This window comes from Schistocerca piceifrons, chromosome 2, assembly GCF_021461385.2.
Source record: "Schistocerca piceifrons isolate TAMUIC-IGC-003096 chromosome 2, iqSchPice1.1, whole genome shotgun sequence".
In the NCBI taxonomy this organism is placed as follows: domain Eukaryota; kingdom Metazoa; phylum Arthropoda; class Insecta; order Orthoptera; family Acrididae; genus Schistocerca; species Schistocerca piceifrons.
The window spans coordinates 588006030-588017141 of NC_060139.1; the positions used below are offsets into that span (position 1 = coordinate 588006030).

Sequence of the window (11112 nt, forward strand, 5' to 3'; positions counted from 1 at the left end):
TAGCAGTCCCGCGGTTCCGGACTGCAGCGCCTAGAACCGCACGGCCACCGCGGCCGGCTGCAGAAATTGCTTCGCCTGAATATCGTTATTCTAATTTCAATGAAATGTGCTATTAAAAGTACATCTGAAGTTATTGGATGATAGCTTACTATTGAGAGGGTATTTATATGTCAGACAATTAGATCTCAGCTACGCGTTACAAAACATTAATACAAGAAAATCACGGATTTGGCGCGCTGGTTGCCGTGGTGGCAGCTAATCATATTGTACAAACTGAAGCAGTTTCTCACAAAATGTTAACCACAGTTTGAAAGCCCCTCGTGCTTAAAATCCCCGTCCCTCAAAATTAGGCAACGGTCTTGCCGCAGTGGATACACCGGTTCCAGTGAGATCACCGAAGTTAAGCGCTGTCGGGCGTGGTCAGCACTTGGATGGGTGACCCTCCAGGCCGTCATGCACTGTTGCCATTTTTCAGCGTGTACTCAGCCTCGTGATGCCAATTGAGGAGCTACTCGACCGAATAGTAGCGGCTTCGGTCAAAAATACCATCATAACGGACGGGAGAGCGGTGTGTTGATCCCACGCCCCTCCTATCCGCTCCTACATGGAGGATGACACGGCGGTCGGATGGTCCCTTTAGGCCACTTGTGGCCTGAAGACGGAGTGCTATCCCTCATAACTAACTTTGGGCAGGCCACGACTTTAAAATACATCTATTAAATTTTACCTATGCACATAGTAAGTGGATAATGGGCCAGGCATAGATCGTAAAGTGTGCAAATTGCATAAAAATTTAGCCTGACTGTCGCTGTCTGACTGTAACAACAATTATTTGCATAATATTCAATGTGATTGAAAAATATCTACCGTAAAATCGGTCGATTGCACAGTACTTAAGGTAAGTGAAGGTACCAAATAGAAACACTTATAAGTTAAATACTTAGACTTCTTGTATGAAACATTCGCGGACATCTTGCCATATCAGTTCAGGATAAAACCTCAAGCTTTCTACGATTACCTCCATCGTCTTCTCAGGATTGGGTTGTTTCTGGGAGAGGAGACCAGACAGCGAGGTCATCGGTCTCATCGCATTAGGGAAGGACGGGGAAGGAATTCGGCCGTGCCCTTTCAAAGGAACGATTCCGGCATTTGCCTGGAGCGATTTAGGGAAATCACGGAAAACCTAAATCGGGATGGCCGGACGCGGGATTGAACCGTCGTCCTCCCGAATGCGAGTCCAGTGTGCTAGCCACTGCGCCACCTCGCTCGGTCTCTTCTAAGGAGCAGCTGACTGTCATAACTGATGCTGTGGTGGCACAGCAGCAGTTTTCACAGTCCGTTCATCCTGACGAAGACGATGGAGGTAATCGTACAAAGCTTGAGGTTTTCTCCTGAATTGACGTGGCAAGAAGTCTGGAACTGTTTTATACACCACTGCCATTGCGAAAGACTTCGTTCTCATACTCAAATTTATTCGCAAACACATATATTAAAACAACATAAAACAACGACAGTTCTGTCTATCGAAATTCTGGCGGAATATTAAGTGGAGGGCTGTGTTCCTCCCAAATTGATGAATTGACTACTTGCCACTACTTTACACTCTAACAAATTAAAACGATAACTGAAACCTATAGAATCCTGCATAATCCTAACAAAAGCACTGACTGTAAGTTGACGACTATCCCCAAAAGTTAACACATTCAGTACAAGTGTGATGAAAGGGAGACAGGAGATCGTCCTGGATTCCACGAGTGTGAAGTCTAATAGAGCTACTCTGCCAGTGTTCTGAATAAATATGACTGTGATGCACCGAGCTGTGCACTGCAGGCGTGCTCGCCCCTTCCCAAAGGTGATATCATCTGCATCCTGTCACAACTCGAATATACTGCTGAGTCAACCGAGTTGCAATACCTAGCTGATCTGTCGTCTATAGATACCAAACACGGATCTGAAGTGAACACCTCCGCCACCAAAATACAGGTCGATGCGGACGCCCTTTTATCCTTCACTGAAGTCGATGTGGACACCTCCGTGTCCTAAACCAAACAGCACCAGTTGGCAATTGCAAAATGAAGAAGCACTGCGGCCCAATTGCAAGATTCCTCTACAACTGTGGAATCCCGCCCAAAATAAAGCATCTGCTTGACACACCAATTACAACATGAAAATCTCTAAAGAAACATTGAATTCAGCGCTTCAATCTTGACGTCATTGCGTGTTTTCCTGTGTATACCAATAGCATCGCGATTAAGAGCTTGAGAAATTGCAGAAGATCTGCTATGTGGCTAGACTTTGTTTTTCGTAGCCCACGCTTTCATACAAGTGGTAGATGGTTATCTTCGAAGGTGGTTCGCAAAACATGGGAAGAGGTCCTTGACTGGTGCACTCAGCGGAGCAGTGCTAACAGCCGGGTATTAATTAGGCTGTGCACCATAGGTGCACAAAAGCTTGCCAGCCGCCGGGGCGGCCGGCTTGGCCTCAGTTCTCAAAATACACTATTATTTACTCCCGGCTGGTCCCGTTTGCCGGTAGCATTTCCTGCTTCTGAGTCTCAAACCAAATGCATATTCCCATTTGCACCAAAAACATTCACAAACAAGTGATCTCGTCACCTTCACATTTCGATTTGCTATGTTGTCAGTTTCAGGATTGCAAAATCATCCTCTTATTTTGATCAAAACGGCATGCAGAATTACCTGTCACGTTTCAACCATACCATCTGTTGTCCACCTCTCACTCAAGATTTTACGAAATATCTCAGCTTCTGTAATCTCAACCTAACTACGAGATGAATTTGAGGGTATAATATCGTGGCGTCTAAAATGAGAAATGTCACAATTCCTACCGCTTTTAGCTGCGGTTTTTCCTTGTGGGATTTAGTTAAGAATAAACTTTAAATCTTTCCTGTTCCCGTAGCATTCCCAATCTCTGAAGACCAACTTCGATTCCAATTAGAAGTATAATAAAAACTAATGAGATTGCGACTGACTGCTTTGTGCCTATCCTTCCTTAATTACTGAAGACCTATACTGAAAAGCAGTGACAAAAATTATACCAGAAGTATTTGAAGGACTTTGTTAGAATGGCTCCGGCATCTTTCGTGTTACGCTTGAGGTGCCACTGGAAACTGTACATCCTTCAGGTTTTCATGTTTTATGTAGTGGTACTTTTATCGAAAGGGTGTTTCCGTAAGAGCGTGCAAAAATGTAACAGGACATACAGAATGATCCACTGAACAATTTGAGATAGAGAACCTGAGTTTGGAGAAGCCAGCTCAAGGAGATATCGAATTAAAGTTGTCTACCGCTTTGTCTAGCATTACTGTTGTCCAGCTTGTTTACAACTAACATGCGTACAAGTTTACACGTACTGTGCTGTTTATCCACATGAACATTCTTTATTTCGTGCAAGGAAACAAAGAGGGCGAACCTAATTAACAGGAAGTCATCATGCAGATTCTGTTTACTTTACATGTCCATAAGGTGGCTCTGTTGTATCGTATTTACATTATCCCATAAAAGAATGTGCTGCGAATCAACGATAGTCCCATTCATTACTCAATGCTGTTCAGAGACGTACAGTGCGATACGATGGAGCCGTACCAATTCAGTATTTCTTGGTCGCTGGATTGGAGGGGGAGATCCTTTTCCATTGCCAGTCCGCTCGATTATTTCCTATGAGGTTATCTAAAGTCACTTGTATATGAAATCCCAGTGGATACGAAGATGGAATTAGTTGCTAGAGTCGTAGGTGCATGTGACGTGATTCGAAACACACCAGGAATATTCGTCAAGGTGCGTCTGAATCTTGTTCGCTGATGTCATGCTTGCATTGAAGTTGATGGCCGTCAGTGTCAGCACATTTTGTAAGATACAGTACAAATGGTACGTTCATTCAAATGGCTCAAATGGCTCTGAGCACTATGGGACTTACCTTCTGAGGTCATCAGTCCCCTAGAAAGAAAATGGTTCAAATGGCTCTGAGCACTATGGGACTTACCTTCTGAGGTCATCAGTCCCCTAGAACTTAGGACTACTTAAACCTAACTAACCTAAGGACATCACACACACCCATGCCCGAGGCAGGATTCGAACCTCCGTCCGTAGTGGTCGTGCGGTTCCAGACTGTCGCACCTAGAACCGCTTGGCCACACCGGCCGGCGGTACGTTCATTGTGTCAATGATTGTATTAGCAGTTGACTGTAACTAATGTCAATAAAAAAGTACACAGTAATGTGATTGAATTCCTATTATCTCCTTAAGCTTACTTATCCGATCCCAGGTTCCCTTCCTGAAATTGTTCAGTCGAGCACCCACTATGTTCTGTTAAATTTTTGCACGCTCTTACGGAAACAGCCTGTATATACAGGGTGGTCCATTTATCGTGACCGGGCCAAATATCTCACGAAATAAGCGTCAAACGAAAAAACTACAAAGAGCGAAACTCGTCTAGCTTGAAGGGGGAAACCAGATGTCGCTATGGTTGGGGCGCTAGATGGCGCTCCCATAGGTCAAACGGATATCAACTGCGTTTTTTAAAATAGGAACCCCATTTTATTACATATTCGTGTAGTACGTAAAGAAATATGAATGTTTTAGTTGGACCACTTTTTTCGCTTTGTGATAGGTGGCGCTGTAATAGTCACAACACAATTTTAGACGAACAGTTGATAACAATAGGTTTTTTAAATTAAAATAAAGAACGTAGTTACGTTTGAAAATTTTATTTCGGTTATTCCAGTGTGATACATGAACCTTGGCGAACTTATCATTTCTGAGAACGCATGCTGTTACAACGTGATTACCTGTAAGTATCACATTAATGCAATAAATGCTCAAAATGATGTCCGTCCACGTCAATGCATTTGGCAATACATGTAACGACATTCCTCTCAACAGCGAGTAGTTCGCCTTCCATAATGTTCGCACATGCATTTACAATGCGTTGATGCATGTTGGAAGGCGTTTTCGGTGGATCACGATAGCAAATATCCCTCAACTTTCCCCACAGAAAGAAATCCGGGCCTATGGTTTGGTGATTCGACAACCAATCTACCTGTCTTGAAATATGCTATTCAGTCCGGTTCAACCGCACGCGAGCTACACTGCTGGCCACCGTAAATGCATCACCAAGAAAGACAAGAGGTAGCACAACAAAATTTATTTTGTAGATAACATGTTGACCAAGTATCAAATGATTACGTTTACAGACTTCTGTGACATGTGGTTCCTGCCAGAATCAGTAGCCAGAGTAGCCGCCATTGTTGGAGATCACCGCTGCCACACGTCTCGGCATTGAGTCAAAGAGACGTTGGATGTGTTCCTGGGGTACAGCAGCCCAAGCAGCTTCCACACGTCTGGTGTGGCAGCTGGGGATGTAATCTGGGTCACTCGTTGAGCAACCATGGACCACATGTTTTCTATCGGCGAAAGATCCGGAGAGCGGGCCGGACAGGGAAGCACTTCAATCTAGTTATTGACGAAGAACCTTTGGACAATGCGTGCCACGTGTGGTCGCTCATTATCCTGTTGAAATATGGCTGTGGCCGAGCCCTGAAGGTAAGGAAGGACAACTGGCTCCAGCACCTCGGATATGTAGCGCCGGCCGTTTAAAGTACCGGCAACGCGTACTAGAGGCGTGCGAGAGTAATATCCAATACCGCCCCATACCATAATACCCGGTGCAAGACCAGTGTGGCGGTGCATAATGCAGCTGTCCAGCATCCTCTCTCCACGGTGTCTCCACACTCGAATCCGACCATCGTGGTGCTGCAGACAGAAGCGTGCCTCGTCAGTAAAGACAACGTCATTCCATTCTGCCGTCCACATCTGTCTGTCATCACACCATTGGCGACGGAGACGTCTGTGGTTCTGCGTCAATGGTAGACGAAGCAATGGACGTTTTGCGGACAGACCACTCTGCTGTAAACGGCGTCGAATGGTACGCGCAGACACTGGATGATGCGTTACAGACGCAATGTGCTGTGCTATGGTTCGGGATGTCACTCAGCGATCCGTCACTGCCATGCGCACAACTTGCCTATCAGCACATGCAGTAGTGCACCGAGGTGAATGTGATCGACTACGTCGGTCCGTCGTACCCTCCTGCATCCAACGGTCACATATCCGCATTACAGTTGTTTGGTTTCGTCCAACACGACCAGCGATTTCTCTGTATGATAATCCACAATCTCGGTAAGCCACTATCCTTCCTCTGTCGAACTCGGATTCTTGATCAAACGATGTTCGCTGTTGTCTACGAGGCATAACTGATCGTCTTGTGAAACAACCACAAGGTAAACACACGTGCCGAACGTACACTCGTCGAAATCGCCAAGCCTTAAATGGTGCTATGAGGTGGCGCTACAGGCGCGCGTGATGTGCGTCTGCGTTGAAATTCTAATCAGTTGCATATCTTATCGCTGCAAACCCATGGTGTAAATTTCACTTGATTCGAATGCTTCCTTCGGGGTGTTGCATTTACGGTGGCCAGCAGTGTATGTGCCGGACATCCATCATGTTGGAAGTACATCGCCACTCTGTCATTCAGTGAAACATCTTGTAGTAACATCGGTAGAACATTACGTAGGAAGTCAGCATACATTGCACCATTTAGAGTGCCATCGATAAAATGGGGGCCAGTTATCCTTCCTCCCATAATGCCGCACCATACATTAACACGCCAACGTTGCTGATGTTCCACTTCTAGCAGCCATCGTGGATTTTCCGTTGTCCAATAGTGCATATTATGCCGGTTTACGTTAGCGCTGTTGGTGAATGACGCTTCGTCGCTAAATAGAACGCCTGCAAAAAATCTGTCATCGTCCCATAATTTCTCTTGTACCCAGTGTCAGAAATGTACACGACATTCAAAGTCGTCGCTGGTGCATAGAAATATGGTACGGGTGCAATCGATGTTGATGTAGCACCGACGTTTTTGAGATTCTCGATTCTCGTGCAATTTGTCTGCTACTGATGTACGGATTAGCAGCTACTTGGGCATCATAATTTGTTGCAGGTTGTGGTTGACGTTTCACATGTGGCTGAACACTTCCTGTTTCCTTAAACAACGTAACCATCTGGCGAACGGTCCGGACACTTGGATGATGTCGTCCAGGATACCGAGCAGTATACATGGCACACGCCCGTTGGGCATTCTGATCACAATAGCCATACATCAACACGATATCGACCTTTTCCGCAATTGGTAAACGGTCCATTTTTTTCTTTATTGTAATTTTAATCACCTCATACAGGCGGGCTGTCAGCAGCATATTACACTGCTCTTCAGCCTTAAGTGGTACAATAATATGACTTATAGGTGACACAGACAATACAATAAAAACGGCGGGCAAAAAATGTAGATAGAAAAAACAATAAACATGAAGCCGTTCACGCTGGATGAGAAAAAACAATAACACATGTTGACACGGCGCACATAACACGGATGACTGCGACGGCACACGTGAACAGTGGAGGCGTGACGGCGAGAGAACACGAAACACAAAACGAAGGCACATACACGAGACACTGATGGCGATGATCTCCGGCGCGCGAAAGTACACTGAGCGTGTACGAGTCCGGGGACCTGCCGAGAGAGGAGAAGGGGCCGGTCCATTTTAACACGGGTAATACAGGGTGATTCAAAAAGAATACCACAACTTTAGGAATTTAAAACTCTGCAACGACAAAAGGCAGAGCTAAGCACTATCTGTCGGCGAATTAAGAGAGCTATAAAGTTTCATTCAGTTGTACACTTGTTCGCTTGAGGCGCTGTTGACTAGGCGTCAGCGTCAGTTGATGCTAAGATGGCGACCGCTCAACAGAAAGATTTTTGTGTTATTGAGTACGGCAGAAGTGAATCGACGACAGTTGTTCAGCGTGCATTTCGTACGAAGTATAGTGTTAAACCTCCTGATAGGTGGTGTATTAAACGTTGGTATAAACAGTTTAGAGAGAATGGGTGTTTGTGCAAAGGGAAAAGTTCTGGACGGCCGAGAACGAGTGATGAAAATGTAGCACGCATCCAGCAAGCATTTGTTCGCAGCCCAGGAAAATCGACTCGCAGAGCTAGCAGAGAGCTGCAAATTCCACAATCAACTGTATGGAGAGTCCTACGAAAAAGGTTAGTTATGAAACCTTATCGTCTGAAATTGGTTCAAGCACTGTCTGCAGCTGATAAGATTAAAAGAATCGATTTCTGTGATTTTATCCTTGCTCAAATGGAAACAGGTGAATCTTTCGTTTCAAAGATTGTGTTTAGTGATGAAGCAACTTTCCACACTAATGGGAAAGTCAACCGTCACAATGTCTGTATATGGGGCACTGAGAATCCGCGGGAAACAACTCAGTATGAACGTGACTCGCCTAAGGTGAACGTTTTCTGTGCCATTTCAGCCAATAAAGTTTTTGGTCCCTTTTTCTTCGAAGGTGCTACTGTAACTGGACTACAGTATCTGGAGATGTTAGAGAATTGGCTGTTCCCTCATCTCGAACAAGAAGCACAACAATACATATTTCAGAAGGATGGAGCGCCATCACATTGGCACTTATCTGTCCGTAACTACCTGAACGTCAACTACCCGAGGCGATGGATCGGCCGCCAGGCAGCCCGTGACAGAGCACTTTATCACTGGCCTCCAAGAAGCCCTGATCTTACCCCTGCGATTTTTTCTTATGGGGGTATGTTAAGGATATGGTGTTTCGGCCACCTCTCCCAGCCACCATTGATGATTTGAAACGAGAAATAACAGCAGCTATCCAAACTCTTACGCCTGATATGCTACAGAGAGTGTGGAACGAGTTGGAGTATCGGGTTGATATTGCTCGAGTGTCTGGAGGGGGCCATATTGAACATCTCTGAACTTGTTTTTGAGTGAAAAAAACCTTTTTAAATACTCTTTGTAATGATGTATAACAGAAGGTTATATTATGTTTCTTTCATTAAATACACATTCTTTTTGAATCACCCTGTATATCACGAAGCAAATACCGTCCGCACTGGCGAAATGTTACGTGAGACCACGTACTTATACGTTTGTGACTATTACAGCGTCATCTATCACAAAGCGAAAAAAGTGGTCCAACTAAAACATTCATATTTCTTTACGTACTACACGAATATATAATAAAAAGTGGGGGTTCCTATTAAAAAAACGCAGTTGATATCCGTTTGACCTATGGCAGTGCCATCTAGTGGGCCAATCATAGCGCCATCTGGTTTCCCCCAAGTTAGACGCGTTTCGTTCTTTGTAGTTTTTTTTGTTTGATGCTTATTTCGTGAGATATTTGGCCCGGTCACTATCAGTGGACCACCCCGTATATTTAGTACTTGTAAAAATGCAGCCTTACAACAACGCGAGCCAGCCAGCCAGCCAGCTGAGCAGCAGCAGCAGCAGCAGCGGTCCCGGTCCTGGTCCCGGCCAGCAGCAGCCAGCCACCCCTCCTGCAGCAGCAGCAGCAGCAGCAGCGGTCCAGCCAGCCAGCCCAGCAGCAGCAGCAGCAGAAGCAGAAGCGGCACCGGCCCCGTCCGCGGCAGCGGCAGCGGCGGCAGCAGCAGCAGCAGCTGCGGCATTCCTGCCACCCGTCGTCGCCGTCAGCGCCAGCGCCAGCGCCAGCAGCGTGGGACTCTGGTCTTCGTCCGTCTTCGTCTTCATCCGTCTTCATCTTCGTCTGTCCCCAGTTTTTGTCCTTTCTTTCTCGTCCTGTGCGTTTTTGTTTCTCCCTGTCGTCATGTCTGCCCCCACCACCACTACCACCACAGCCATAGTTTTTACTTCCCCCTCCGCCGCCACCATCAGCATAACATGGTGTGCCCAGCCACACCTCCCTCTTTCCACCCGCCTCTTCTCACTCTCCCTTCGCCCTCGCTCTTTGTCGCCCCCTCTCCAGCTTCTTCCTCCTGCTCCTCTCCCTCTGATCCTTTCCCCCCACTCCCCCAGCCTGTCACTGCAGCTCCAGCTAGAGTGGTGGCCCATCGGGCCACTGCCCATGCCCAACTCTCCCCATCGCCTTCGCCATCACCGTCGCCGTCATCGCCACCACCGTCGCCGTCGCCGTCGCCTTCACCGTCACCAACTCCGGCGCCGACTGCTGCGTCCATGCCGGGACCTGCCCCTTCCCGCCACCTCCCTATAGCTCCCGTCCCTCATATCACCACCCACCCTTTTGCCGCCGTTAAACGCCCTAGTGGCACCACCACCTCCTCCGCTCCCAAAAAGGCCCCGCCCCGTCCTCCTTCCCCCCCCTCAGGATGCCACGGATGTCTCCCCTCCTGGCCCTGCTCCCTCCGCCTCCTCCTCCTCCTCTTCCTCCTCCTCCTCCTCCTCCTCCTCCTCCCCCCCTCTTTATACAAATACCTCCTCTCCCGTCCCGATCCTTCCCTTCTCAAGGCCCGGAATCTCTTCCTCCACCAACACTTCCCTGGTGCCCCCATCTCTCTCCTCACTCCCAGACGGGATTCCGTTCTCATCTCCTCCCCCAGCCCAACCCTCCATTCTGACATCCTCTCCCGCCTCCCCGTCACCCGTTTTTGGCCCCGACGCCTCCCTCATCCCTACTCCTTCTCTGTCTCCTACCCGCCAACCCCAAACCCCGCGTCGCCTGCCGACCCTCACTGCCGTGATCACACGGCTTAGTCCGACGATCACAGAGGAGGAGGTGTTGGTGGAGCTCAAGGCACATCCCACGCTGGAGGTGCGGGCAGTCCGCCACATTTTCAACTCGGCCAGCCCCACCCGCCTTATGCGGGTTTTCTCCGAGGACACCCCCTCCATTGACCATCTCCTGAAGGAAGGTGCCGTCCTCTTCAACCAGCGCTACAAGGTCGCCCCTCCCGTTCCCCTCCTCAATCCCTGTGCTGCCAGAGGTGTCTGTGCTATAACGCACAGCTGAGTGCCACAAGGCCCCCACCTGCCCGCATTGAAGGCAAGCGCACTTCCTCCAGCAGTGCCCTAACCTTCAATCCTCTCCCTCCTGCAATAACTGCAATCTCCCCCATCTCACCTACTCCCGAAAGTGTAAAGCCTGACCCCCTCCGACCACTCCTGAACTCACCATCCATGTCCGTCCTCTGGACGCCCCTGTCCCGGCAATTCCCTTCGCCCACCCC

General features: G+C 47.8%; 1 pseudogene; it reads left to right on the forward strand.

Annotated features, from left to right (window-relative positions):
- The first annotated feature begins 349 nt into the window (after nt 1-349).
- Nucleotides 350-467, forward strand: LOC124778063 (annotated as a pseudogene).
- The last annotated feature ends 10645 nt before the right edge of the window (nt 468-11112 follow it).